The sequence below is a fragment of the Balaenoptera borealis genome (genome assembly GCF_965194805.1).
Source record: "Balaenoptera borealis genome assembly, chromosome: 12".
NCBI lineage: Eukaryota > Metazoa > Chordata > Mammalia > Artiodactyla > Balaenopteridae > Balaenoptera > Balaenoptera borealis.
In genome coordinates this window covers 34,894,030-34,921,936 of record NC_138869.1, presented here as the reverse complement: position 1 = coordinate 34,921,936, position 27,907 = coordinate 34,894,030, and the positions used below count along the sequence as shown (strand labels likewise).

At 48.9% G+C, this 27,907-nt stretch overlaps 1 protein-coding gene across 1 annotated transcript in view; it reads right to left on the bottom strand.

Annotated features, from left to right (window-relative positions):
* Positions 1–27,907, bottom strand: part of FAM107A (family with sequence similarity 107 member A) — an 83,008-nt gene that overhangs the window by 53,742 nt on the left and 1,359 nt on the right.

Sequence of the window (27,907 nt, the reverse complement as noted above, 5' to 3'; positions counted from 1 at the left end):
AGTGCAGTTTCTCTATGTATTTTTCAATAAAAAGTTAAAACTATTTCCTCCCTTCCCTAATCTGATAGGTGACAAAACAGCATCCCATGATCATTTTATTTTGAAGGTTGAACCTTCCTTTGTTGGTACATTGGCCTTCTGGATTCCTTCTTCTGGAATATTTTATTTCCAGGTCTCATGAGAATGCTTTATCTGACAGAAGAAACCCCTTTTCAGAAAGGGGAGAAGGGCCTTGACTTTCCCTGGGCACTGACTATATGTGCTAATGCTCACAACAGCCTTTCAAGGTAGGTGCCATCCACCCTGTTTTATAGGCAAGGAGGCAGGGGCTCAGAGCAGCAAGGTGATCTGCCCAAGGTCATGAAATTGTCCGACTGCAGAGTTCTACCTTCCTCAATACTCTTTAAACTGCTCATGTGACAGGGCTTGGGCTAACCATGCAACAGGCATGATCTCAATCCCTGCAACAGCCCAGTGAGGTAGCTATATTGCCATCCTATTTTACAGATGAGAACATTGAGGCTCAGAAAGGTTGAATAACTTGCTCAGCTCACCCCGTTAGTAAGTGGAGGAGCAGGGCTGAGCCCAGGTCTACCTGGCTCTAAACCTGTGATAAGACAGTGCTATCCAATACAGTGATGGAAATGTTCCATATCTGTGTTGACAGTGTGGTAGCCACTAGTCGCACGTGGCTGTTTACCACGTGAAATGTGACTAGTGCCATCGTGGAAATGAAGTTTTAGTCTTATTTTCATTAACTTAGGTAACCTACATTAGACAGTCTGACTCTAAGGAGTGAGGTGGGGGAAGGAGAAGAGCTGCAGAGCACAGGCATAGATGACAGAGCAGCTGCCCCTATGGGAAACCATCCAGCCCACCAGGAGGGACCCACTTGCAGAGGTCCTGACAAAGCCCACACACAACGAGGTCTCGGTGAGGGCACAAGAACCACACCCTGAGGAAAGAGCCAGGGCTTTGTAATCAGATGTAGCCTTAACAAGCCTCTTAACCTAGGACTCAGTTTCTTCATGTATAAAATGGGTATCTAAATAGGGCTGGTTTTAAGAGTGAATGAGAGAATACACAGTACCTGGCACATAACTGGCATTCGATAAGCTATTTAACAGTTGTACTATTATCACAACTATTATTATTGATCATAGGCTCACTTTTAAACTTTTAAGTTTTTTCATTATATAAAGGTGGAGCATATGCATGCTAATAATTTCAACAATGCAGATGGGTATAAAGTGTGACCTAAAACTCTCCAAATATTTTAATACCAAATCTCCCTCCCAAATGGAAACTGTTGTAAGTAGTTTCCTACCCGCCCACCCAGGAATCGTCTCCACTTCCATAAACATCTAAAACAATTCTGATCTCTCCTTTTGAAAAATGCAAACATGAAACGCACTCTTCTGTAACTTGCTTTTCTCACTTTACCATGTCTTGAGGGCATCTTTCCACACAAGCACATTTTCACCGCATTATTTTACTGTTTGCACGATGTTTCCTGGTAAATGTCATTCGTAACTCTTTTTGCAGGTCCTTACTGGTGCACATTTAGGATGTTACCACTTATTTTGCTGTTGTGAGCATTTTACACATGTGAGCATTTTTACCGGTAGAATCCCTAGGTCAACGGTTGGGGTATTTTCAATGGTGATAGATCTTGGCAGATGTGCAATCTCATTTTAAACCTCCCAGGAGCACTGGACTCTAAAGGAATGTTCTGAAAAGACTCCTCAAGTCATGCTAATAATCACCCCTGGAATGTATTTGCTGGGTGGGTTTGGAATTTGAGAAAAGATTTTTTTCTTTAAGCAGATCTGGTTTCTAAAATCTCCTTGGCACAGGGAAGTGGACAGGGCCAAGAGAGGGGACTTTGTGAGGGGGCCCCTGGAGGTCAAGGAACTGGACCCCACTAATCCCAGCTCTGGCTGGCTGGGGGATCTGAGGGTGAGGACTCAGCTTCCCTGGGAGGCCAATCCTGTAGGAAGCAGGGCTTTGCTGCTTACGAAATCACACTCTAGGGGAGCCACTGAGCCTGTGGCTCGGGGTGGGGAAGGGGAGAGAGAGGAGACACTCACAAGGGCCTCGCCAAGGACTGGACAATGGCAGATGTCAGCCAGTGAAATCCAAATGGCCCACAGACGTAAGAAAAGATACTTGGCCTCTCCAGAAACCCAAGAAATGCACACTCAAGCAACAATGGAGTATTGTTTTTCACCTATCAGATTGGCAAAAATTAAAACAAAATGATACCTAGTGTTGGCGAGTGCTGGATACCTAACGTGGGGAGATGGCCGCGCTGGTACACTCCTGCAGGGAGACACGTGCTTCCCAACAGCTATACCATTCCATTCCTAGGAATTTTTTTTAATAACTGAACACATGCGCAAAGAAACACGGTCAAGGATTTGCATTTACCAGCACTGTTCGTACCAGTAAAAACAATTGGCAATAAGGTAAATGTCTAGATAGGGGACTGGTTAAATAAGCTGTGTTATCCCCATAAAATGTAATAATCTGTGGCTAAAATTAATGCTGTAGATCTGTGTTTACCAACATGGAAGATACCCACTACCTATATGTGAAAATCAAGTGGAAAAACAACAGGTTGTAGAATAGTATTTGTGATTACCATTTTTGGATAACAAAATTGGTTAAGTGTATATTATTACATATGCACTGTTATGTTATAGGTTTAGTGTTATATATGTATGCACATATCAGTATGATATGTTTGCATGTTTAGATATTTGTATATGTGTGTATCTATATATGTATATTATGTGAATTTATGTGGAAAATGTTTGGAAGGATATGAATGAATATGTCCTCAGTGATTAAACTCAACTGGTAGGGAATTTTATTTACTCATTAATTTGTTTTTGTAATTCTCTGTGCTTCTTTGAGGGTTTTGTTTGTTTGTTTTTGCAATCAACTTGTGTTGTTGTTATAATAGAACAAATAAATTGTTAACTTAGGAAACAAAGAAAGCTAATAACTCTGTTCTAAGTGTATTAGCCAATCTAAATGCAATTATCCCCTCATACCGAGATGGTCCCCAGCTCTTGTCCACATTAGAAACCCCCTCTGATCCCAGGACTGTCTTTAACTACAATAATAAAGATAAGAGGAGGAGAATGATGATGTCCATTTATTGAGCACATACTGCGTGCCAGACACTGGCTGGTACTTCATACACATTCTCTCACTGGATCCTCACAGTGGCCTAAGACATAGGTACTCTCATGTCTTTGGATTTCCCAGGAGAGCCTGAAATGGGGACTTTGTGTAAGTGATTTGTTGAGGGAGAGCTCTCAAGGGAAGTCTGTAAAAGAGTAAGGGAGGGAAGCAGGATGGGGCAGGAGAAGTTAAGCAAAGATGTTGGTTCAGCTCGAGTCTAGTCTCAGCCTGATCCCATGGAGAGTTCTGGACTGTACATGATACCACAGCATTGTCCCACTTTGAGACAAGGACACTGGGCTTTTATCCCCCCATATCAGTTTGTCATTGGCTGAGGCCAATGGGCAAGGATAACCAGGGAGATGGGGTCAACCTCCCAAGTATCTCCGTGTGAGGCATCTCCCATCAGCCAAGGGCAATTGTTTTGAGAAGAGTGCAGCTGTCAGCAGCCACTGCTCACAGCAGCTGGGGGATGGGTGTGCTGGGCCAGTAAAGGGGATGTGGGTGATCACTAACCTCCTACATATTATTATTATCATCCCCATTTTACAGATGGGGAAGCTGTGGCTCAGAGAGGTTAAGTAACTTGCCCAAGGTTACCCAGCTAATAAGAGGTGGAAGCAGGTTTTGAACTCAGATCTGAAGTCCTAGCTCTGAGCCTTAAAACTAGACTGCTGGTCATTTCATAGAGGGGAAGGGGATTGAGGCTGTGGGTGGGTACCCTCCCCTTATCCCCTGCCCCACCAAGTGCCCCCACCATCTATTCCCTGTGCTTCACATTAGCATCTTGGCCGATAAGCAGTTCTAACCTGGACTTTTGAAGAAGGGAGCCACAAAAAGCCTTTGTGTTCCTGCTGAGGTCCCTGAAGCTTGTGTATCGGTGGAGCTGGTTGCTAGGAGACGTTTCTCAAGAAATGTCTTTGGAAAATGAGCCCAGGCTCTGCCCACAGCCCCAAGTTATTGCACCTGGGAGAGATATCCCAGCACGTGTTTCCCCCAAGGTATTAGGAATAGATGCAATTCCTTCTCCACCTGATTCTTCCAGGCCCTAGCTCAGAGTGTATCCTGGCTGAAAACAGTTCCTGTGCCAGACAAACTCAGAATCCTGGAGAGAAAGGGCCCTTTGAGATGACCTGCCTGCCCTGCCCATTATATGAATGGGGAAACTGAGGCACAGGGCATTGAGGGACTCACACAATGAGTTAGTGGCAGGGTCACGACTCATCTCTCTCATTACTGCACGAGGCAGCCCTCCCACCCCAAGTCCTGTATGGTGACACAGAAGGAACTCAGTATATGAAGACTTGGTACATTTCCGTTTATTAACCCTTGGGTTTCAAAGCCTTCTGGGGGCCAAATGATTACTTTGCTCAAGTGGAGAAGAGCAGCTGCATTTACTGGGCATCTACTATGTGCCAAACCCTGGAATAGGTGCTTCAGGGACTTCATCTGCTAAATCTGACTCCTGGACTGTCTTAGGATCAGAGTCTACTGGTTGTTTTTTCTTTTGCATGTCTAGAAAACTTTGATCGCTTACTGGACGTTGGGTACATGCATGTGTGATGTGTTGTAGGGACTCTGGGTTCTGTTTTCTTCTTCTGAAGAGTGTTAAATATTGTTTTAGCAGGCAGCTCAATCACTGGTTGAAACCTCTGAAGTCCCATGGGTGTGGTTTTACACTTTGTTAGGGAGGAGCAAAGCCCGAGCTATTTCCCAAGCCTCCCTAACTTGAAAGGACTTGCCTCCAAACTCCCTCCTCTGAGGATCTTGAAAGATTTGTCTTTAGGCTCTGTTCAGGCTGGTTTAGAGCAGCTTTTATACTAGAGTATGATCGTCACTTCTAGGGCTTGGCCTTTCTCATGTCTCAGCTTGATGCCTGGGATTAAGGTCTGTCCAATGTCCCCCAGGACTGCTTGACCTGTAGTATCTCAGTGTGGTCTGAACCCCCTACCAGCTGCCCTCTGGTAAACCTTGGATAGTCCCACTCTGTGCATGCATAGCCCAGCCTTTGGGCAAGGACTTGTGGGTCCTGGGAGACCCTTAAAGACTTCTGGGGTCCCCTGGCTGTGCAGCTCCCTCCTCTCCAGTGTCTTGCCCTGCACATTCCTTCTTTTGTTGCCCCAGTGGGTCCCTGTGCTCTGTGTGGGTTCCGTTGTACTGTGCCATGCTTGGGAAGCTGTCCCAGGATGAAAGTCCATGGGATGAGGGACTCACCTGTGAGTTTCCCTTCCCTCAGAATCACACTGCCTATGGTCCACTGCCTGAGAACAGTTGCCTTTTATTTTGTCAAGCGTTACAATATTTTGTGTTGGTCTGGTACCAGGTTCTCCATCATGACCAGAAGTAGAAGTCCAACTCACAGCTGAACACTGTCTCCCTATATTTATCTTGGAATGCTCATAAGGACCCTGAGAAAAAGGACTTGACGTCCTCATTTAACAAGTGAGGAAACCATGGTTCGCATGGGTGCAGTAACTTTCCCAAATGGCACAGCGGTAGAGCCAAAAACTAGTTTTCTGGACTTCAGAGCCCATGTTTTGTCCCAGTACTACCCCTGCTTTCACTGGGAAAGCTAAAATCAAAACTAAATTTCACTGTCACCATCACCAAAACGGCATTTTCTGAGCCCATTTATATATTTTCCTGTGTCCCATCTCTCACCGTGTACCGTATTCCTGTTTCTGCCACTGCCCCCTGGTCTAGGTGATCGTCACCCTTCACATGGGTGATTATAGTCATCTCCAAGGGGGCTTCCACTGTTTTCTTCCCAGAACACTTTTGCTGACTTACTTTCTTGCTCTACTGCCTTCAGTGGCTCCCTGTGACCCACAGTGGCACTTCACAAAATGCAGAATTAAGAACTGCACCTTAGGGAATGCTGTAGCCCACAGCTCTGCTCTTGAAGATCCACAGCTGGAAGTGTGAACATGTAGGGGCACTGCAGGAAAGAAACTTGTTTAACCAGACTTAACCCAGATTGCTGGCCCTAAAACCCTTAGCTCATCGAATCCCTACTAAAATCTTGTGGAACACACTGGAAAATGATGGACCACAGAGTCAAGGCTAGTCTTTCTGTCTGCCTCTCCGTCCTTCTACATTTCAACCTCCTCTCTCAATTTCATTTCCCACAACTTCTTATCACAAGCCATGCTCTCCCCCATACCTGTGTATCCCTTCTAGCTATAAGAATGATATAAGCCTGCAGCTCTGACTTTCTATGAGGGGGGACTGGCCCCGAAATGGGATCAACCAAAGGAGAATGAAGCCATGAGGAAGAGAGGAACTAGGTTTTAAAGACTTAATTTAAAACCCTGGATCCAGCCTTGCCTGAAGCCATTACTCCTGGACTTTCTGCTATAAGAGCTGATAAATTCTCTCTTCTTCCCTCTTAACTCAGGGCTCCTGCAACCAAAAGAGCACTTGGCTGGTATATTTTTCCAACCGTCTGATAAGTTTTCCGACATTGAGCACTACGTCCTGTCCGTTTCTGCTCTGCCTCGGGACCGTGGTACTAAGGGTTGGGGTTCAGATGTTTCTTAAATGTCATGAGCCATTGTCCCACAAAGGCCACTTTTCTTGGTCCAGCATATGACTAGATGTTGGCAATGTGAAAGTAACTTCACAGTTGCCAGCTCTGAGTTTTCTCCTGGAGGGTGGGGTTGAGGAAATGGATGGGGAAAATTCAAACATGAGATATCCCACCTCCTGTGTTCACACCTTGGTGTAATCCTCTCCCTCCGAGTGTGAGTGGGACCTGTGACTTGATTCTAACAATAGACTGTGGCAAAGGTGATGGCATGTCACTCTTAGAATTATGGTACTGTGTGTGTGTGTGTGTGTGTGTGTGTGTGTGTGTGTGTGATTTGCTAGCATGCACTGACAAAGAGATTCTCCTTGCTGACTCGATGAAGTGAGCAGACATGTTGAGATGCCCACATGGCCAGAACTGCTGGCAGCCTCTAGAACTGTGGGTGGCCTCAAGGACCTGAGGAGAGCCTCCAATCAACAACCAGCAAACATCTGGGGCCCTTTGTCCTACAACCACAGGAAATGAATTCTGCTAACAACCTGAATGAGCTCAGAAGCAGATCCTTCCCCATTCAAGCCTCCAGATGAGAGCCCAGCCTGACCAACCCGTTGTGAGTCTCTGAGCAAAGGATGCAGCTAAGGCAGGCCACGACTCCAGCTCGTGGAAACTGTGATAAATGTGTGCTGTCTGAAGCTGCTGATTTAGTAGTAATTTGTTACACTACAATAGAAAATCAGTACAATGGAATTTGGAGAGAGATCTGAGTTTTATTTCTGCCTCACTTGCCAGCAGTGTGAACTTAATGTGAGTCACATCACTGCTCCAAGCCCCTAGCTTTTTCCTTTATGAACAGGTGCAGACTTGGGAGAATTAGAGCTAATGCATGCAAAGCACCCAGCACGGGGCCGGCCTGGAACAGAGTAGATGCTCAATAAATAGCAGTTAAGGGTTATGCTTAATTTTCTTCATTCATTTTTCTAAATTTTTAGTACTTATCATGATTACTTTGAGATATAGAAAAGATAATTTTGCTTCAAATAATAAAGGGGATTTACTTATCTAAGAACACAGAGCTGGTCAACAGTAGAGCAAGATGACCACCCGAGAATCCCATGCAGGTCTCTTTCCCAAACATCCCCTTCCTCATACCTGGAGTAACAACAGCAGCAGCCCAACAACAACTACCCAAAGAGCCAGGCACCTCACCTGTACCAAATGTGCAAGATGTTGTCATTATCCCCATTTTACAGATGAAGAAACTAGGGCTCAGAGAGGTTGAGTCACTTGCCCAACGTCCCACAGCTGCCAAGTGGCAGAGCTGGGACAACAACTACCCAAAGAGCCAGGCACCTCACCTGTACCAAACATGCAAGGTGTTGTCATTATCCCCATTTTACAGATGAAGAAACTAGGGCTCAGAGAGGTTGAGTCACTTGCCCAACGTCCCACAGCTGCCAAGTGGCAGAGCTGGGATTTGCCTCCCACACCTGCGAGGAACCACCCAGTCCACAGCATCCAAACCTGGCTTGGATTCTCCCCAGACCCCCGTGGGGGGTCTGGGGGACAACGGGGCTTTCTGGAACGGGGCAAGGGCAAGGAAATCAGCAGCAAGGCCTGGCCCCAGATCCCATTACGCCATGGGAGATCGCATTTCCCCCGATCTGGCGCCATGAGCAGGGCAGAGAAGCGGGCAGGCAGCCACTTCCCTGGTTATTCAAGTAGAAAATTACAGGTGCCCAGAATAGCCTGGGCATTCTTTTATTAATGAATAAGCAGCGAGTCCGTGGAGCTGGAATGGGGGCTTACATGCGTTTTTTCCACTGGCCACGTTCCTGAGATCTGCAGGGTTCCCTAGCTCTCTCAGGGGACTCTCTCATGAGCTGGGGGAACTGGCAGGATTGGGGTGTTTTCAGGGCACGGTCATGGGAGAAGGAGACACCACCATGTCCTTCTTGCTTCTTGCTGTGTGACCTTGGGCAAATTGCTTAGCCCCTCTGGGACTTCATTTCTTCTGTAAAATGGGGTGAGTCCTAAACTTACAGAAATGTTCTACTTTCTTCTGAGCATAAAATTAACACTTGCTCATTGTCAACAATGTAGAAAGTGCAAAAAAAAAACACAAAAACCCACCACACACAATGACCATTATATCCCCCCATCACCCCTAATTAAGATAATCAGGGTTAACATTGGGTATATATCCTTCCAGTCTTTCTTTCTATGCATATGTACAACAATGACAGGTAGAGCCCAATACCTGAGCCCCTGTGCTCTAGAAATGGAACCCTCACTTGCAGTCAACAAGTATTAGTCAACCAGTATTTATCAAGCACTGCCCCAGGCCCTGGGGTAGCTTAGAAGCAGGTTACCTCAACAGCCCCCGACGTTCTGTTCTCCAGCCCTCTGCAGACAACCCCCAACCCCGAGCCACCTGAGGGGTTGGTGGGAGGGAAAACCATTTTGCAGGACTCAGACACAGATGTGAGGCCTGGAGTCTCCTGGCAGGACATCCCCCAAGCCTGATGCACAGACAGGCTGGCCTGGGCCTGGCTTGTTGACCCCTGACTCTCCTCCCTGGAGGGTCAGTGTGGGAAGTTGCTGCCCTCTCCCGGGGCTGTGTCTTGACTAGTTAGTATGTGAAGCACTGAGAAATGGCACCTGACACGCAGTGGGCGGTCAATATATCTTAGCTGCCTCTATGACTATGACGTTGTTATTATTCCTAGTTGGGAGCTAGACAGCCTGAGGCCATTCCCTTGTGGAGATTGATTTGTACTGAACTTGAGGAAACAGCAGCTGAATCACTTGCAGGATGGAAGTCACGACAGCACTAATGCCAGCCACTTCCTTTTATCGGGCACAGCACTGGGGGCCAGATGCTCTGCGGAATCATCTCACTTGCTGCCTACAGACACCACACTAAATGGTTATCTCTAGTCCCCATTCACGGATAAGGAGACTAAGGCTCAGAGGTGTTAAGTAACTCTCCCAAGGCCACACAGCTGGCAGGTGGCAAACAGGGACTTTATCCCAGGTTTGTCCAATGCAGGATCCCTCATCCAGGAGGCTCAGTCTGTTGGGGTGAGGAGGGCCTGGTCCCTGCCCCCGGGAGCTCACTGCCTGGTGGCAGAAGCCCCAGTTTGGAACTTTCAAGTTCCTTGAGTTTGCTGAGAGTTATGGGGAGAAAGCTGTGGGCTCTGGATTTAGGCTGCCTTTGTGTAGATCCCTACTCTGACATCTCCTAGCTCTGTCACCCGTTTAGGTGTGCGGCATAGTAAGTGCTCAGTAAATCCAACTGCTAATAAGTTATCACTGATATTGTACCCAGAGGACTTACTGAAATTCCAAGGGCCCCTGAGTGGCAGGCAGAACTGTGGCTCGTTTAGCTAAAGGAAACTTGGGCCTTTGCCCAGCATTTGGGGTTGGTTGCTTTGTGCCAGATAATGCTGTCCTCGGTCTGGGCTGCTGCATACATGAGCCCCAACGTGAAAAGAGGTGGCTGAACAGCAGGTGGTTCTGCCCAAAGACCCCCAACATCTGCTCCATCCACTCTACTTCCCCCTCCTGGTCTGAGATCAGCAGAATTTTGACAGCCAACCTTGTACTCCCAGAGAGGGTGCTGTTCTGAGCAGGTAGGGGGGTAGCTAGTGTGGTTGCAACAGGACCAGCCAGGCCATGATGACATTTGCCCACCTGGATCAGGCAGATACTCTTCAACCAGGCAGATCTCAACTTTCTGCAGCCTCTTTTTATGGGCGGGTACCTGGTAGAAACTCAGCCCAGAGAGCCGTGACAGGTTGATCTAGAGAAGCAAGGGAACTGCTGCTTCAGGGCTTGCTTCCTGGCTCTGGGAAGCACCGCCACACTGGGCAGTGATGCTGGGGCAACTCCGTGGCTCAGAGAGTGGGCTTTGAGACGGCCGCCTGCCTGGGTCTGATTCCTGGGTTCACTGCTGACCTGCTGTGTGACCTTGAGCCAGGCACCTAACCTCTCTGAGCTCAGTTTCCCATCTGTAAAATGGGGATAACAGTAATGCCGACTTCATGGGGTTGTTGTGAGATGGTACCTGGCACATAATAATTACTAATTAAATGGGATATTATTTCCATGAAATGAAGTTGTTTAAAGCCCTATGGGTGCCAGTTCCCAAACTGCTCTGTATGAGAATGAAGAATGAGACAAGTCACATTCTGCAGATTATATTTTCTGCAGCTGAGATTCTTGTCTCTGGGAAATGTGCTCCCTTAAGGACCTGACATGGCCATGCTCCCTCTTCTTGGAGAGTCTGCACATCCTCATGTACACATAGCATTTTGTACCCTACTTCATAGAAACCCACCCATGAGCCTAAAAGTGGAATTTATCCCAAGGAAAGGACAAACGGTGTGCACCAAAATACATCTAATAGGATGTGGTAGTACAAAAAATAAACTAAGTACCCCCAAATCAAGGATTGGTCAGGCACATTGCGGCAGGTCCCTATTAGCAGAACACGATGAACCCATGAGAAAGGAACTGACGGGAAAGGAGGGGCGTGATCTATTGTGCAGTGTGGACAGCAAGTCCTAACAGATCTTGCTTATAACACAGGTGACAACATGGGCTGCAGAGTCTGAAAGGATTCGCACCACGTGTCAGCAGTGGTTATACTGGACAGAAGAATAATGGGTGATTTTCTTTCTTTGTCTTTTCTGTACTTTATGATTTTTCTATAATACAGTATTTGAATAATAAATAAGAAAAATTTTAAATTAGAGGAAGCAAAGTCCACTTTTTAAAGTGATAAAGATGGAGTGTTGTGGAAAGTTGGGAACATACAGAGAAAAAAAACCCCCAATTCAAGTATGTCCTTCTCCTCATGCTTACTATCATCCACGTTTATGCACTAGCAGCCGTGTGCAGTCTGTTCCCCCACAGGAAGCACATCTGCTTGACCCTCCTCTCACTCCTCGGCCATCCGTGGAGCACAGGGGTCCGTTTCTGTTGCTCTCCCCCCTCCCCCCATCACCGCCTCCACCCCTGGGCTTCAGTTATCGTCTCTTCGGAGGACACATACTGGCTGATGGTGGCAGCTCCACTTCGCCAGCCCGGGGGAGCCGACCGACTCTCATCGGATAAAATAACAGAACAGAAATAGCAGCCCTTTGTTGAGACCTTACAGTATGCCAAGCGCTGTGTTCCATAGGTTCTGTTATGAACCCATTCCACGTGTGGGAAAGCTGAGGTCAAGGAGGTAGCCAGGGTCACAAAGCTAGTGAGCAGGGCAGCCAGGAATCAGCCGAGGTTCTCCTGACTCCACGGCCCAGGCCCCTAATGCGGCGCTAATACTGTCTCCAACAGGCTAACCTCAGACTTCCACGCCCAGCTCCTGGGCCTGCTTCCCCGGGCCTGTCACCCTGTGGCCTCCACCGTCCTCGCTCCTACAGCACTCACCCCTACCCTGGCCCTACCCAGCTTCTGCCTCTGTTTCTTCACCTGGAACCTTGTCACCCTCCCCTTGGCCCGGCTCACTCCTCCAGGGCTCTGTTTAGACAGCACCTTCTCTGGGAAGCCTTCCCTGATGCCCTTGCCCCACCTCCCAGGGTTGGGCACCCTCAGGCCATTCCCTCCCTGTGAGGGGGTGAACTTGGAGGAGCACTGCTCTCTGCAGGAGACTGTCCTTACACTGCCCTCCCAAGGAGCTTGGCCTCCCATAGCTGCCACGTCCTTGCCCTGGGATGGTGGAGCATTTGCAGGGCAGAAGGCAGGAAGCTTCAGCCCTTATGGCCAGTCCAAGGTCTGCATGTCACATCTGACCCAGACAGCCTTCTGGCTCAGCTCCTGCAGGTGTCTGCTGCCCCTGGGATGCAGGCCTGGGCTCTGCAGCTGGGAGGCTCCTGGCTGTGGGCAGAGCGGGCCAGGGGCAGAGGAGTGCCCGTAGGCCACAGTGCCAGCGGGCAGGACTGGGCCAGCAAGGTCACCCTGAGACATTTCTCTCTCTCTCTCCAATGTTCACCTGGGTGAGGCATCTCTGGAAAAACTGCCACTGGAACTTTCCACTGACTCCAGCCTGGCTCTGGAACGGCAGGATTCAGAGAGGGAGCCCGTGGTCATTTCAGGCCCAAGTCTCTTACCTGCTCGGGCCCAGACTAGACTCACAGAGAGGAGATGTCTGTAGCACGTGGGCTCAAAATAATTCCAATGCCACCAGGCCCTGGATGTGGGATTTTGGAGCCCTGCTTAGGATTTTTTTTTGCATCAATGTATGAGTGGATTGGCCTGCAATTTACTTTTCTTTTACTGTCCTTATTGAACTTTGATATCAAAATTATTTTACCATAAAATGAAGTGGGACGTGTTCCCTCTTTTTTATTTTTTTTATACACTAAAAGACATTTCAAAAGTTCAAACATACTTAAAAACTTTTCAGACAACTAAAAAGTTGTAGATTTTGAAACCATCACTATTTATCAAAGACGTATTTTTAAAGAGGAAAAATTGAAGGAGGCAAGAATATATACAATGGACACGAGCAAGACAGCCGCCTTACTAAGTACTGCTGGGAAAACTGGACAGCCACATGCAGAACAATGAGACCAGAATATTCCCTCATACCACAAACACAAATAAATTCAAAATGAACTAGAGACCCAAAAGCAAGACCTTAAGCCACAAAACTCCCAGAAGAGAACACAGGTAGACCACCACCTGACACAACCACAGCAATATTCCCCTGGTCTCCCAAGGCAAAAGAGACAAAAGCAAAAACAAACCAGTTACACCAAACCAAACTCAAAAGCCCCTGCACAGCAAAGGAAATCATCAATAAAACGAACACAACCCACTGAATGGGAGAAAATACCCACAAACGATATGACCAACAAGGGGTCAGCATCTAAAACATACAATAAAACATACAACAGTTCATACAACTTAACACCAGAAAAGCAAACAACCCAGTCAAAAAATGAGCAGAAGACCTAAACATTTTTTTCCAAAGACAATATACAGCTAGCCAATGAGCACACGAAGAGACTCTCAATATCACTAATCATCAGAGAAATGCAAATCAAAACCACAACGAGATAACACCCCACACCTGCCAGAATGGCCATCATCAAAAAGTCAACAAATAACAAATGTTGGCAAGGATGTGGAGAAAAGCGAACCCTCATACACTGTTGGTAGAAATGTAAATTGGTTCAGCCATTATGGAAGACAGTATGGAGGCTCCTCAAAACTAAAAATAGAACTACTGTATGACTGAGCAACCCCGCTCCTGGGTGTGTATCTGGAAAAAATGAAGACGCTAATTTGAAAAGGTAAATGCACCCCAATGTTCATAACAGCACCATTTACAATAGCCAGTAGATGGGAGCAACCCAAGTACTCATTAACAGACAAATGGATTACGGTGTGGGGTATATATACACAATGGAATATTTCTCAGCTGTAAAAAAGAATGAAATTCAGCTATTTGCAGCAACGTGGATGGACCTAGAGCACGCCATGTTTAATGAAATAAGTCACACGGAAAAATACAAACACTTTGGGCTTCCTTGGTGGCGCAGATGTTAAGAATCCGCCTGCCAATGCAGGAGACACGGGTTCAAGCCCTGGTCCGGGAAGATCCCACATGCCACAGAGCAACTAAGCCTGTGCGCCACAACTACTGAGCCTGCGCTCTAGAGCCCACGAGCCACACCTACTGAAGCCCGTGCGCCTAGAGCCCGTGCTTCGCAACAAGAGAAGCCACCGCAATGAGAAGCCTGCGCACCGCAACGAAGAGTAGCCCCCGCTCGCCGCAACCAGAGTTCAGCAATGAAGACCCAACGCAGCCAAAAAAAAAAAAAAAAAGACAAACACGATAATGTCACTTATATGTGGAATCTAAAAAGTATATAGCAAAACAGAAACAGACTCACGGATGCAGAAAACCAACTAGTGATTCCCCGTGGGGAGAGGGAAGGAGGGAGGGCGCTGGGCTACACCCCGCAGGCCTGCAAGCCTTGCAGTTGGCCAGCCTCGAGAACGAAGGAAGAGCCTGGAAACAGCGACAGAGACATCAAAGGCTTCTTGTGTAGGGGGTCTTACACGTCTGGAGCAAAAGGTCCTGGAGCGACACTCCGGCGTGTAAGGCACGCAGGCAGGCCACAGCAGCCATCTTTACTATTCAGGGAGGAAGGCGGCTCACATTTATAGGGGAATTGACGTCAGGTTAGTTCCTCAGTTACCAGGGAAACCAGCAGCTGGGACATACCCCTCACAGCCCCTCGGGTTAACGAGCATCACGAGGGCAGATGTTTCCCTTTATTAAGCTAGCAGGAGGAGCCGCTCTGGCCTAAGGATTAGATCAATCAGGAGCTAAGGCGGGGGCAAGCGCGTTCACGTGAGCAGGTGTAGGTGAAGCCGGGACTGGTCGAGCAGGGGATGCAGAGAGCAAGAGAACAGCCATCTTGGGTGTCCTGATCGTACACTCCACCCCAAAGACCCTGCATGACCCTTACCACCTTGGCCTTCCTCCTACAATCCCTGGGGTCCGGTATGCAGAGGTGCAATGCAGCCAAATACAATACAAATACAAAACACATGCAATACAGAGTCCAAGGGGTGGGCAGGCTTTGGAGCCAAGCGCTTACTGAGTCAATTTTTCACGCAAGTCCAAAGGAGGATGACAGCCGCATCTCGCTGTAGACCCAGCAATCATAGCAGTGAGGCCACCATTGTCGCCCAGTTGCTCAAACTAGGGACAAAATGTAAGATGTTGAAGAGGCGCAATACAGGGAAGATCAAGACCACTAAGCAAAATACAAGCAGTAGCAGCATTCTGAGATAATACCACCCCTGCCAGTGGTTTTGTCCTGGCCTGCAGTTCCATACCCCCTGTCCACCCTCAGGTCCCATAGCCGGTGCCAGATACCGAAGCGGTGGTAAAACGACTGACCACGGGGTTAATATAATGGTGCCTTTCTCCCGTAGGGGGCCCAGATTAATTACCTTAGTAGTCTTAGGTGTGGCCGGGGTAGAAGACAAGTGAAATCTGTAAGTCCCTTTCTAATCTTACTCCCCACGGGGCAGCAAACCCAAACCACCAGGGGTTTACCTGCCCATCCCAGGGCCATTTTACATATTCGCCTGGGGGTAGATCCTGCAGCAAGGGCAGGCACTGGGACGATTGCTCCTGGGGTGTGTCCACGTGTGGAGAGAGCGGGTTTCCCATCTCAGCTGTTGTTTAAGCAGTCCATTCATCCTCTCAATTAGCCCAGCAACAGTGGGGTTGTAGGGTAGGTGGAAATGCCAGCGTATGTCACTTTTATTGGCCCGTGCCTGAACTTCATGGATGGTAAAGTGGGTTTCTTGGTCACTGTCAATGTCCATGGGCGTCCTTTATATTGGGCACAGCTGTTCTAGACCCCCAATGGTGGTTTTTGGCATTGCTCGATGACTTGGGTAGACCTTTTGTAACGTCTTCCACCTGTCGTAACACATCACAGACGGCATATAGCTGTTGTTCCATTATACTGTATCATTGCTCTGCCCCCTTCCACGGCTGGGACCAGGAGCCCAACGGTACTCTTATTATTTTGCCATTGTCACAGGCCCCAACCAACCCCTTCGGGGTAACTGTCCACGTCCAATTCACAAGCCGATCCCTGAGTTAATATCCCTAAAGCTTGTGATTGTAGTTGTTTAGGGGTGGTGGGTTGGGAGTATGCTTGTCTTACCTAACCAAATAACACCCAAATATCTGATAGGTAATCCAGGTCCTTGGGTTTTGTCTGTATGCACCAGCCATCCCTCGTGCAGTCAGATGAGCCACGAGTATGGGGCTGCTACTTTTAAACTGGAAAGAGACTCTGAGGTTAATAGAAGATCATCACTATGATGGAAGAGAAAGACATCTCCCGTGGTGGTCAGCTGCCACAGGGCCCTACAGGCTAGTGGAGGGCCTCCTCGGGATCACCCCCCGCAACTTCCTGTACCCTGTCTTTATTTCCCCACATCTCGGGTGCTTGTGGGAATTGCCTCGGCTCCCTGGCTGGCTCACCAATTGTTGGGCTGCACCTCGCAGGCCTGCAAGCCTTGTAGTTGCCCAGCCTTGAGACCGAAGAAAGAGCCCAGAGACAGTGACAGAGACATCAAAGGCTTCTTGGGTAGGGGATCTTACACGTCTGAAGCAAAAGGCCCTGGAGCGATGCCCCACCGTGTTCGGCAGGTGGGCAGGCCATGGCCACCATCTCCCTCCCTCATTTGCTATTGTCTAGATGACTTTGTATAAAACCAAATTGATGAATAGCTTTAAAGTTGAATAGAACTCACCTATAAAACTGATGGACTGATGGTGTCTTTGTGGAAGATTAACTGATGATTTAATTTCTTTAAGTGTTATTAACTATTCAGGTTTTTTATTTCTCCTTAAGCCAATTTTGTTCAACAATATTTTTTAGATGTTTCTAGAAAGTTTAAAAATGTACGGGCATAAAGTCAGCTATATCATTCTCTACTGTCTTTTTTAAAGAACCAGCTTTTGGCCGTATTGATCTTCATTATCATATATTTGTTTTCCACTTCTTTAGTTTCTGCTCTTATTTTTATTTTCTCATTACTTCTATGTTCTCTGGATTGGTTCTGTTGTTATTTTACCAACTTCTTAACTTTGACATTTAGCTCATTAAATATCAGCCTTCTTTTCTGTCTGCACTTAAAACTATAAACTTCTCCTTCAATTCTATTTTACCTGCATCCCACACATTTTGATATATAGTATTTTCATTATCATTCAGGTCTAAAGATGTTGTAAATGTATACTCTGATGTGTATGATTCTTTGGTATCTGGATTTTTTTTGTAATGTAGAATGTGGTCAATGTTTATAAATGCTCGAGTGCTTGAAAAAAATTTATAGCTTTCTAAATACATCTTTTAAATCAAACTTGCTATTTTTTAAAAAGAAAGCGATAATGAGATACCAGTATACACCCACCAGGTTCACAAAAATTAAAAAGCTTGAAAAATAGAAAATATTGGTAAAGATGGGGGGTAACTGAACACTTATATACTGCTGGTAGGAGTGTAATTTGCTATAACCAGCTTGGCTTTATTTTGTAAACATGCGAAGTGTGGCAGAATATGCCCCCAAAATATGCTACTTTGGCATAAGGATTATTCTGAGCTAAAGACACTTGAAAAACAGCAGATGTGAGAAGGGCCCTCTGACCTCTCCTTTTCTTCCTGAAAGCAGGAGATAAAACTCCCTTGTGAAAGATGCCTTTCTTATACCAGGAGGAAAGAAACATTCTTATCACCAGAGACAGGGAATTGAGGGCAAGAGAAATCTGTACAAACAGATCTTGTTAAAATAACTCTTATTTTCCCTTAGTGCCACCCCTCCCCCATTTATTTCAGTTACTTTTCCACAATTGCTATTCTTTGTTCAACCAGGTATATAAGCACTTGGACCTATCCATTTTTGGAGTCTTCATTTTCCTATGGGGACTCCCATGTACGTGTAAAAATCCTTAAACTTTTTTCCTGTTATTCTTTTTTAGGTTGATTTAATTCTCAGGCCCAGCGGAGACCCTAAGGGTAGAGGTAAAGCTTTGGCAGGTGAGAATGTGTGTGCTCTCAGATTCACTGACCCTACTTCTAGATCCACACCTGAGAGACACATGGGCACACTGAGACATGTGAGAACATTGTTCACAGGAACATTTTTTGTAATGGCAGATGTTCTGGGAACAAGCCAAGTGTCCACCAACAGCAGTGTGGATAGATGATTGTGGCATATTTAAACAATGGCACACGATGTAACCTGGCAAATACCTTACAGATGCACACAGCAAAGTGCATCAATCTCAGGAACATACAGTAAATGAAAAAAACAGATTACAGGCAAATACGCCCATCCCATTTACGCAAAGCTGGAATCTCAACAGTCTAGAACTTAGGGATTCTGTGATGATGTCTGGGAGGGAAAGAGGTGTCCTCTGAGAGGGGAAAGCAGGGGAAACATGGGCAGAGGCCTGGGGTCTTCCCAGGTAATGGCTGGCCGCTTTTTTCTTTAGCTAGTGGTTAGATACACGAGTGTTCGTGGGTCATGCTTTGTTATACCTCATATATGCATGTTTTCCAAACAGTCTTTTGCTGTTACTTAATATTTAATCAAAGTAATTTTTAAAACTTAATTATAATAAAAAAAATTGTTTACCTATCCAAAAATCATCTTTGAGGAAGAATGTGACAGATATTATGCAAGGACCAGTTCATTCCATACTATCTTCCCAGGAAAGACCGAATCCAGTTATATAAAAGGACCCAGGAGGGATTCTGGAAGAAAGAAAAGAACTAATCTCAGGTGTGACCTCACCTGGGGACTCCTGAGGGCAAGGGCTGAGGCTGGGTGTTCTCGGGAAGGGCCTGCTTGAAAGAACTCCCAGGCCTAAGGATTTACAGTATATGGGTATGGTTCCCCAAACAGGGGCTTCTAAACATAGGAAGGCTGTGGCTCCCAGATCAGGCCTGGCCGGGCCAAGTGACGTGATGCGCTGCGATGAGCAAGGCCATGTGCCAGACTTGCTCTTGTCAGCGATGTGCCTGGGAGCGGGAGCTCCCAGGACACTCTTCCCTGCACGCCTGAGAGTTTCCTCTTGATCCCCTCATGGAGTTTGAGCACCAATGCAAGTCCCAAACCCGCTGGGGGGCAGAAACTACACCTCCATCGTGTTGAGGTCCAGCTCTTCCTTCCTCTGCTCCAGGGCTGTTAGAGGTAGAGGGCTTACGGTGGTGGGAGAGGGGTGCCAAGATGTCAGGAGGAGGCAGTGGTCCCTGGGGCCATCTCCATGTTGACATCCAACCATAGTATGGCAGACGTTACAATTTGAATTTTCGATTTTCTGGCAGTGGATGGTGAAGGCCTGTGTGAAGGGCTCCTTTTTCTATTTCTTGTTGGTCAGCCATTCAGTGTGGCCTGCACTCTCTGTCTCCCTGGGCCGACCGTGGCCCTGGGACTGGGCTGGGCTCTCCTCCATACCCCAGGCCTGAGGCAGCCTCTGGCTCAGAGTGGACGGATACTCAGGAAATACTCGTGAGTTCCCTGGAGGGTAGCTATGGATTCATTCATTCATTCATTCATTCACTCATGCCTAGTGTATGTCACCTAGCATCCAGAGGGAGTGACGGAAGGTTCCTGCCCTCATGGAGCTGACACGCTGCTTGGGAAAGCCTGATATGAAACAGTTAAAGAAACAGCCAGGTAAGTTCTGTGAAGCGACTGTAGGACTGGGGACCACGATAGGGGTAGTTTAGCTGGAGGGGTCAGGGACAGCCTCTGTGAGATGAAACCTGAAGGAGGTGGAGGGAACAGCAGAGACAGAGGCTCTGAGGTGGGGAAGAGCTTGGCTTGTTGGAGAAACGCGTGCAGTGCAGTGTGGCTGAAGCGGAGTGAGTGAGAGCGAGCGTCTCAGGAGGCCAGGCCCGAGGGAGGCCACCGAGGGCCCAGTGGCTGTGGATTCCCTCGTAACTGCTCTTGAAGAGTTTTGCTCAGGAGAACAGAGGATCAGATTCTGAATCGAAATGCATTGCTCAGGGTCTCCCACGTGGGAAGCCACTGCAGTGAATGGGCTCTAAAATGAACTGCAGTCCCTGGAAGAGCAGCCAGGAGAGAATGAACAGGCTCCAGCGAGAGTGACACGTGACTTCAGGTGGCTAAGAAGAGGTCCGGGGGTCCAGTGAGGTGAGGGTCACAGTTATGGGTTGAATTGTGTCCCCCCCAAAAGATATGTTGAAACCCTAGCCCCTGTACCTGTGAATGTCATCTTATTTGGAAACGGGGTCTTTGAAGACGTAATCAAGTTAAAATGAGGGTGGGCCCTGAGCTGATACAACTAGTGTCCTTTTAGGAAGAGGAGAAGAGACACAGACAGACACACGAGGAGAACGCCATGTGACAACGGCAGCTGACTCTGGAGCGATGCATCTACAAGCCAAGGAATGACAGGGGTTGCCGGCCACACCCGAGGCCAAAAGGCAGAGAACAGAGTCTCCTCCAGAGCCTTCAGGGGAAGCCCGGCTCTTCCGACACCTTGATTTCAGGCTTCCAGCCTCCAGGACTGTGAGAGAATACACTTCTGTTGTTTTCAGCCACCCGGCCCTGGGAAACCAATACGTCACTTCCCAGTGTCTGGTTGTGATTAGAGTCTCCATGGGACCTTTACAAATGCTGACCGGATGGCAGGACTCCCCATGAACGTTTGCCCCATCGTACACCCCAAAACGCCCCTAAAGTGTTCCCAAGAGCTCAAGTGCATAAGGAAAACCTGGAGGGTGATCCCTCAAAACAGCAGCCACCTCCTGGTTTCTGGCTGAGTTCCACAGGTTCTGGGTGTGACATCCCTTGTGGGATGCCCCCGGGCCCATCCTGAGTTTCCTTGGGAGCAGGATGTCACCAAGACCCAGCCAGCCTCTCTTGGCTTCCCTGGGGCAGCCTCGCTGATTGTTTTTGGCTCCTCTCGGATTTTAGATGAAGAAGAAAAGCTCCAGCTCCTCGCCCTTTCCCTCTGCCCCAGGCCTGAGATCTGATCTCTCGCTTAAACAAAGCCCCTCTTTCATGTCAGCTTAGGAGACACAATGTTCTGAAAGCAGATCCCTGGGCCCCAGCGAGGGAGCTGCTTTTGGGCTTCTGCCTTCTCAAAAGCTGCCTTTTGATTTGGTCCCTCCTGCCCCACCTCCGAGCCCTTTCATGATGGAAATTAAACTCTTCTGAACTTTAAGGCCCTTCTGTTGCTGCTCTCAGCGGGACTGGAGCCACCACCGGCTAGTAACTCTACCCGCAAGGTGAAGATTTATTCTGGTTGGAGGTGCAGTTTCATCCTGACGCGCAAAAAACAAGTCGAAGAGAACGTGGGCTGAAGAGCCAGAGGATCTGGGTTCAAGGCCGAGCTCTGGCACTTGCTGGCTGTGTGAACTTGAGCAGTGAATTCACCCTCCCTGTATCTGGATTTTCGCCTTGGTGAAATAAGGGCATCCATACCTCTGTTGTGAGGATTCTGTGGGAGTTCAGTTATTGGAAAGCTTTCTTATTTTTCTTCAGGAAGTGCCTATTTTACAGATGAGAAGGTTGGAGTCCTGAGAGGAATTGGGACTCCTTAGGCTTCGGAACCATTCGGGGTGGGTTCAGTCCCTCTTGCAGGCGTAGACCAAGGTCCAGCTGTGCTGTGTGAAGTTTTCGCAAGCCCTTAGCTTTGGTGCATGTGGGAGGAATCTAAAGGCCAACAGGAGCTTCCCTGACTGCTCCCCGCTCTTTGTGGCCCCCCTCCTGTGCCCTGGGTCCTCCGTGTTCCCCTCATCAGAGCACCCAGCACCGGCCCTGTCATTGCTGGTGACTCATTTCTCTCCTGCTGGGTTGTGCACCCCTAGGGCAGGGCCTGAGTCCTGTTCACTGATCTCTGGTGCCTGGGACCCTGGGACCCAGTAGGTGCCCAGCCAACATTTGTTGAGTGAATGATGAACAGTCATTGAGGGATTTTGCATTTGGCCAGGAAACTGTGCAGGTGGAAAGTCTCTGTGTGTGTGTGTGTGTATGTGTGTGTGTGATGGGCAGGTGGAAGTGGGGTGGGGAATCCGGGAATTTGGGTCAGAGGCTTAAAACCATTGGAAGGGGCTTCCCTGGTGGCGCAGTGGTTGAGAATCTGCCTGCCAATGCAGGGGACACGGGTTCGAGCCCTGGTCTGGGAAGATCCCACATGCCACGGAGCAACTAGGCCCGTGAGCCACAATTACTGAGCCTGCGCGTCTGGAGCCTGTGCTCCGCAACAAGAGAGGCCGCGATAGTGAGAGGCCCGCGCACCACGGTGAAGAGTGGCCCCCACTTGCCGCAACTAGAGAAAGCCCTTGCACAGAAATGAAGACCCAACACAGCCAAAAATAAATAAATTAATTAAAAAAAAAAAAAAAAAAAACATTGGAAGGAAAGGAGGGGACGTGTGGGAAGAGTGGAGGGACCCAGGCCGTGTCCTTCCCACCAGCCCGAGGTTCTGTGTGGATCCTCCGTGAGCTTGGCCCTCAACCCCACCCTCAAGTCACTTCCATGAGGACCCAGACTCCCTCTCTCCTTCCCTTCCTTCCTCAGTTTGTTGAGCATCTACTATGTGCTAGGTACTGGGGACACAGTGGGGAGTCAAACATTACACTCAATCTCCCTTCCCTCAGGGATAAATCATAGAACTAAGTATGAAATTGCAACAGTGGTCAGTGCAGTAGAAAGAGCTTTGAGAGCCTAAAGGGTTTGTCCTAGTCTACAGGAGAGCAGTGGTGCAATGGGGTCCCCGCAGGAGCTTTATTCTCTTCTGATCTCCCTGGCCCCTTCCTAGCTACTCCTGCTAATCCTCCAGGTTTAGTAAAACATGCAGACCTAGTTATGCAAACGCAGCTCTGAGACAAGCTTGCCCCTTTCCCTGCTTATCTAAGCCCTTTGTCCTGTGTGGACATTTGAGGTCCATGTAGGGAAGGCTTCCTAGAAGAAGTGTCACCTGAGCTGGCATCTTTCTTTCTCCTTCAATGTCTTCCCCTCCCAAGCTGACTTCCAGCCGTAAAGACACACAGGAAAAGTTTCAGTCTTGGAAAAGGTGATTGAAGGGCTTTAAGTGATGGCGTTGTATAATTACAACACTCCTGCCTCTAGGCAGACCTAACCAGGGCCTGTGCACAAGCCTCCACTGGCAGAAGGGGAGATGGATTTCCATCCCTACGAACCCATACACTCATTGCTTTTGTGCAGTGCCCACCCTGTACATCTGTTCAGGCAATTCTTGAACCCAGCTTGGGGAAGCCAGGGGCAGAGGAGAATTAAAGCTCCATTAGGTGGCCCTGGGGGACAGGAAAACTGTGCCCTTTTCCTGCTTCCAAAGGTCACTCCACCTGCCTTCAAATGCCCCTTTCTGCTGCCCAGGGCGATGAATCCTTGGGTGTCGCTCAACCATGACGTGGGCATGGCAGCCTCTGCCTTGCTGGGCTGGGAGGGCTGGAGGGAAGCATGTGAAAGCACCTAGCATGGGGGCTGGCGGGGTCGGTGCTCAGAAGCTGCTATCCCTCCGCCTCCTCATCTTCCTTCACACCTTGTGATGGAATGTCTGTCAGGTGTGCAGTCGGACCTCCACACACACCGGCCCTAAGAACACTTACAAGAGCAGGTGGGCAGGTGCTGGACCTGGAACTCAGGGAAGGGCTGGATGTGTGGATAGCAGTTGGGAGGGCCTTCCAGGCAGCCGCTGGTGTGAGTGAAGCCTGAGAGGCTGGAGGGATGCTGGGAGGTCAGGGCTCAGCCAGGAGCAGACCTCTGTTTCGTTGGGGGTGAGGAGAGGGCCTCCCGACAACCCTCTCCTCTTATCCTCAAGCCTCCCATTCTGAGTCCTTTGGGAAACCAGTGGTGGACTCCCCATGGTGCTGAGTAGTGGGGCGCTTGGCCTCCTTCCCACCCAGAGAAGCAGCCTGAGGCGGCGGGCAGAGAGGGGGCGATGGGTTTGTGCGGATGGCAAGGGCCTCCTAACACGGTCCTCCTGCCCTGCTCAGCTGGGGGCTGGTGAGCAGGAACCCTCCCTGGGGCCGGGGCCGGGGGGACCCTTCCATCACTGGTGGGGATAATTGTTTGGGGAGCCGGTGGAGCCCTGCCAGATGTGTGCCTTTTGGGCTCTGTAAGAACGAACACTCCCTTCCAGGCCATTTATCAAATTTAGCCATCTCTCCCATATTTTTTCCCTTTTGTTTCAGCCAAGGAAACTTTCTTCTAATGAAGATGAATGCAAAGCACTGAGCATCTTGGCAAACATCAACAGAGTCGTTCAGGGAAGTGAAAACCCTGGGTGGTGCTGAGTTTGGAGAAATATTTCAGAGAGTGCTAAGTGTCCAAGCCCTCAAGGGGTGTCTGAGGCCTGTGGGAGTTGCTTTTCCTGGACCCCTTGCTGCCCAAGGACCTGCCACCTCACTGTCACAAGGACTTAAAACAAGGCTCCATCCAGGACATGTTGCCTGCACTCATCTCTCTAGAATCAACGCATGCCCAACTGGCCAATGTTTGCAGCTTTTGGAATGTTCCAAACAGTTAGATACATTGCTTCCATGTATTGAAAATGCCTTCATTTGATCCTTGCAAAAATCTTGAGTGTGGCTTGGGTACCTACTCTGTAGATTAAAAAATGCTGAGTTCAAGGGAAGTTCATAACTTACCCAGGATGAAAAGAAGCAGCAATGTCTGTGTTTTGACTCTTGGTCCAGCACTCTTTCTGCCTCACCCTCAAACTTTTCAATTTCTTCCCATTCTCTCTGTTTACACCGTGGTCAGAGACACCACCATCACCTCTCCCTCTGGGTGGGGCATTATGATCAAATGCCCAGCATCCATCTTCCCCTCTCACATTGAGTTTTGGGGGGATGACATTGGGGGATTGATCTCCAGCCCCAAGGGGTCTCTGGTTGGCCTCAACCAATCATATGGTTCCACTTCCATCCTTTGCCAGCAGCAGGTTCAGGATTCCAGGCGAAGCCAGTGCCCTTGGCATTCCCCAGGGGACAAGGGCTGCTTTAGGAATGGGCATGTGACAATTTGAGCCAATGAAATTCAAGAAAACCTTGGCTGTGGGTTTCTAGAAAAAGTCCTGGAGACATTACTGAGCCATTGGATTTCCACTTAGGGAACCCAGTACATTTCCTTATTGTTTCGACCAGGTGGGGTTGGGTTTTCCACTCCTTGCAGCAGACAGCATTGTAAGTGAAATCCAAGTCACGGGGATTTCAGCAGCCGTCTCCAACCTGGAGTCCTCACACCCAGTCCCCGCGCTGCAGCTGGAGATGGTCCTGACGCTCATCTGACCAGTCAGCCCCATCTCTACTGTCACATGGGCTGTTCCCACCTATCATTATTTGCCTGCCTGTCAGTCTCCCCAACTAACAGAGAAGGCTGCGAGGGCAGGGACCATCCCTTTCCATCCCTGGCTCAGTTCTCAGCACAGGGCAGCAGGTACCCACTTAATAGTCTACTGCGGAAGGCTGGGGCCGGAGAGAATGAAGAAGCAGTGAACAGAGTTAGGTACCAGGAGAGAGTGCATTTAGTGGGCAGGAACCATCTCCAAGGTGCAGCTCCGTCCCCTCTCCATGGTGCTGGGGTAGGAGCTCCATGGCCTCTCTGTATGCCTGGAGCTGCCAGGCATTGCAGAAATGCCCTGGTCCTGGCTGCATGGCCCTGTGCAAGTCCTTCCTCTCTCTGGCCTCAGTCTTCCCAGCTGTTCAACGGGGAGGGGATTGCGCCACATCACCAAGGGTTTTCCAGAGCTGTTATGCTATGACTATGATTAAGCCATAACTGTGGGAGGGGGTCTGGGGATCTCCTGAGGACACTAGGGTGAACTTTATGGGACAAGCCAATGGGAGAATAAATGCATGGGTAATGAGGATTATATTCCACATAGCAGGCCTGTTACACATCACACAAAGACCAGTGGGGCTGTTGCCTCCAGAAAGAGAGAGAGAGGTGGGCATGTTGGTGGTTGGGTGGGGTCGGTCCACAGATGGAGGACTCTCCAGAGGGGGCCTGCCCTGGGCTTGCTCACAGCCTTTGCTCCAGGCTGGCTCACCACTGACCAGCTGGGGGAAGCACATTTGCTGGGTTTCAGCTTTTACATCTGCCATTGGGTGTGATATTGATGCCCTCATTGGCTCAAAGGAAGGGTTGTGAGGCTCAGAAGAGGACACAGGTATGACAGGATCCAATTCAGGGAGAGACAACATGGACTGAGTGCCTGTTTTGTCCCAGGCATGACATCATTTAGGTTTTACGATAATCTGAGGAGGATTATTATCTTTTGTTTACTAAGGTAGAATCTGAGACTCAGAGAGGTGCGGTGACTTGTTCAAGGTTACAGAGGATGTGGAGGGACTGACTCAGGCCTGTCTGACTCTATAGATCATGTTCCCAGTCACTGTACCCTGCTGCCTTCTCCCTGGGAGGGCTTTCCCTGGGCAGGAGAAGGGCTTGGCCCAGGAATAGGTTTGGCTTTCAACCTGGGACGAGTTCTGACTGACCGGTATGGGAGTCCTGGGATGCTGTGTTGAGAAGGACTCTGAAGCTGTCTAGACTTAGTGGGAAAGTGTGCAGGGATTGATTGTGATGTCTGCCACGGATGAAGAAATAGGGAGAGGTAGTACATGAGCTATACTTTCCCATTCCTGGGCTAGACCTTGTTAGGGTCTTTTCTAGGCCTGGGAAGCTGGCTTCCAAGATGACTCCCTGCCTTCATATTCAGCACAGATAGGATCTAGAGGCTGAGCTCATTCTCCTCTGGGAGAGGAAGAATGTTCCTGAAAGAGGGGATTGGTTGGGGCCAGGGCTCAAGGCTTGGCTGGGAAGGCAGCTCTAGGACTCCCAGTGGTTGTGTCAGATCATCGACCTGCCCTGACGGCAGGTGACCCACACTGACCCCTGCAGGCAGAAGTGAGCATTGCAGGGGGGAGCGACGGCCCCAGAATATCAAGCTTTTAGGGTAAGGCTGTTGGGAATGCTGAGGGAAGGCAGGAGATTCCAGGCCCGACTCTGCATGTGAAACAAAGGGAGGTGGGAAGCAGAGGCCAGCACTAGGAGGTCCCTAGGGGTTATCTAGCCCAACACTCCCATTTTGCAAATGGAGAAACTGAGGTCCAGAGTGCTTCCTCCATGAAATCCATTATGTGTTTTTCTTCAAATTTAAAAAATGTGGGATGGGCTGGGTTGGCAGAAAGTTTGGAGTCAAGCAGAAGGGAATTAAAATCCTGCCCTTTTCCCCACTAGCTGCATGACCCTGGCTAAGAAATCACGTCTTGCCTCTGAGCCTTAGTTCCCTGCCTTTAATGTAATAGGTCATCACGGGTTGGCTGAGGATTAGCGCCTCTGTGTATCGGGCTCTCTGGGTGTCAGACAGCGTGATAAGTACTTTACCGGCATTATCTCACGGAACCTCCCATGAGATGGGTACCAGCCCCACTTTATAGGTGAGAAGCTGGGATCCAGAGGGGCTTAGTTCCTCACTGCAGTAAGTAGGAGGAGGAGGTGGGACCTGGGATTGCAGTCCCGGCCAGTGTAGGCTGTGAGCATGTACCAGAATCCCCTGGGAGCTGGTGAATAAACTCAGATTCCCCTTCCGTCCCCAGAGGCTCGGACCTGGGAGGTCTGGGTGTGCCCTGAGAA